Source organism: Aythya fuligula, chromosome 2 (genome assembly GCF_009819795.1).
Source record: "Aythya fuligula isolate bAytFul2 chromosome 2, bAytFul2.pri, whole genome shotgun sequence".
NCBI classification, from domain to species: Eukaryota; Metazoa; Chordata; class Aves; order Anseriformes; family Anatidae; genus Aythya; species Aythya fuligula.
In genome coordinates this window covers 96,337,097-96,339,859 of record NC_045560.1, presented here as the reverse complement: position 1 = coordinate 96,339,859, position 2,763 = coordinate 96,337,097, and positions in this window count along the sequence as shown.

Here is a 2,763-nt window from a genome sequence, read left to right as displayed (position 1 = left end):
TTGGGACATCGTTGGGCCTGGTGTTTTGGGACATGTTTGGACCTGGTGTTTTGGGACATGGTTGGAGCTGGTGTTTTGGGACATGTTTGGACCTGGTGTTTTGGGACACGGTTGGATGTGGTGTTTTGGGACATGGTTGGACCTGGTGTTTTGGGATACGGTTGGATGTGGTGCTTAGGGACACGGTTTAGTGGGTGACAGTGGTGGTAGGGCGATGGTTGGAGATGATTTTGGAGGTCTTCAACAACTTTAATGACTCCATGGTTTAAGTAGCACATTGAGGGTTACCTCGGAGGCTCACAGCGCAGCCTCGCCGCTGTTTTGGGGCTGCTAACTTTTACCCTGTGGGGCCCCTCGGAGGACACCGTTTTGTCTCCGCGGGGGCCGTGAGGAGCCCGGGGAAGCCCCACGCAGCCGGGGCAGCGCCCGCGGGTCCCCTCCTCTCCCCCCCGGTCCCCGGTCCCTTTCCCAGCAGAGACCAACACCGGAGGAGGAGGAGGAGGAGAAATGACAGCATGGAAAGCGCCGTATTTTTACCAGGGCGGAAAGTGCCACCCTCCCTCCCTCCCTAACCCTGCCCTCGGCCGCCCACGCCGGGCGCGGCATCAAAGGGGATCTCCCCGCCCGGCCGCCATTTCGCGACGCCTCACGCAGGGGCTGTCCCCGCCACCCGAAAGGGGACATCCCCACGCGGGACCCCGGCCGGGCAGCGACCCCCACGGGTGGGACGTGGCCGGGGGACACCCCCTCGGAGCCCTGCCGGGGCTGCGAGCCCGGTGGCGGCGGCGGCGGCGGCCCCGTGACGGCGGGCCCGGCTATAAATACCCGCCCGCGCCTATATTTGGCGCGGGCCCGGCCCGCCAACCGGCGGCACAAAAATAGCCGCAGCTGCGCCCGCCCGCACCGCACCGCGCCGCGCGGCCCCGCGGGCTAAATTTAGCCGCGCCGCCTGCGTCAACGACGCGGCCGCCGTGCGTCAGCCACGCTAGGCCCCGCCCACCCGGCGCCCGGCCCGCCGCGTCCCGCGCGGCGATTGGCTGAAGGAGAGCGGGGGGGCGGGCGCCCCGCCGTGACGCGCGCGCTGATTGGCCCCCGCGGGGGTTGGCGGCGCCGAGCGGGGAGCCCGCGGCCTGGAGGGATCCCCGCGGAGGGGGGGGGGGGGGCACGGCCCGGGGGTGCCCCCCGGACCGCCCCCGTGGGGCTGCGGGGCACCGAGGGCACTGCAGGGGGGCCCCTCCGGCACCGGGCTGCGGCGCCGCCCCGGGCTGGTCCCCCGCGGGTGGGAGGTGCCGGGAGAAGGGGGAAGTGAGTCGGTAAAGGTGGTAGGGGGAGGGTTGGGGAAAGGGGAAGGGGAAAAGGGAAAGGGGAAAAGAAAGGGGAAAGGGAAAAGGAAAAGGAAAAGGAAGGGAAAAGAAAAAGAAAGGAAAAAGGAAAAGAAAGGAAAAAAGAAAAAGAAAGGAAAAGGAAAAAGAAAGGAAAAAAGGAAAAAGAAAGGGAAAAGAAAAAGGAAAAAGAAAAAAAGTGTGGAAAAAAAATAAAAAGGAAAAAAATAAAATAAAAGGAAAAAAGAAAAAGGGAAATAAAAGGGAAAAGGAAAATAAAAGGAAAGGGGGGGAAAGTAAAAGAAAGAAGAATGAGAAAGAGAAAGAAGTGAAAGAGGGAAAAATAAATGAAATAAAAGACGGGAAAAATGAAAAGGGAATAAAGAGAAAGGAAATGTAAAAGGGGGAGAGAGAATAAGAGGAGAAAAGAGAAGGGAGAATAAAAGAGGGAAAGTAAAAGAAAGAAGAATGAAGAAGAAAAAAGTGAAAGAGGGAAAAAGAATGAAAGAGGGAAGAAAGTGAAATGGGAATAAAAAAAAAAAGAAAGGAAAAGGGAAAAAGGAAAGGGGAAAAATTGAAACGGGAAAAAGGGAAAGGGAGAAAGGGAAAGGAAAAAAGGGAGAGGGAAAAAAGGAAAGGGAAAAAAGGAAAGGGGAAAAAGGAAAAAGGAAAGAAAAAAAATAAAAAAAATAAAAAATAAGAAAAAAAAAGGAAAAAAAGTGAAAAAGTGGAGGAGAAGGCAGCAGGCTCCGGCGATCCCTGCTGAAGGCGCCCCGTGCCGGGCAGCCCGAGCTGCCGTCCCCTTGCAGCCCGCACTCGGCGCCTTGCTCCCGGCTGCCGGCAGCCCCAGCCCCAGCCCCAGCCCCGGCAGCACCGCAGCGCCGGCGGCAGGAAGGCGCCGAGCCCTTAGCGCCTCGTCCCGCAGCCCGCAGCTCCGCTCCCGTCCCCGTCCCGTCCCCGTCCCGTCCCCGTCCCCGTCCCCGTCCCGCTGCCTGACTCCGGGCTCACCCCCGGCCCGCACGGGGCGGGGAGGTGGTGATGGGGGGGGGGGGCGAGCAGCGTCAGGCTCCCATGGCGTCACGATTGACGTTTCGCATTCCAGCCGCTCTATGGAGAGGCCGCTAGGGCTGCTCTCACATAAATGACGTCCGGAGGCACGGAGCGGGAGAGCAGCGCGGAGAGGCGCCTCCGTCCTCTGCTCCGCACGGCAGCCCCCCGGGCACCCCGCCCGGCAGCCCCTCACCGCCCCTCCGCTCCGCTCCGCTCCTGCCTCGCCTCCCCTCGCCTCGCCCGGCTGCCGGGGCTCCCCCGTTTTTCCATGACTCGGGATAACGCCGCCACCTCCTCCGGAGCCTCTTCTTCTGCTGCTGCTTCTTCTGCTGCTTCTTCTTTTTCCACCGCCGCCGCCACCGAGCCCCGCGGTGCTCCCGTCGCCGCCCGG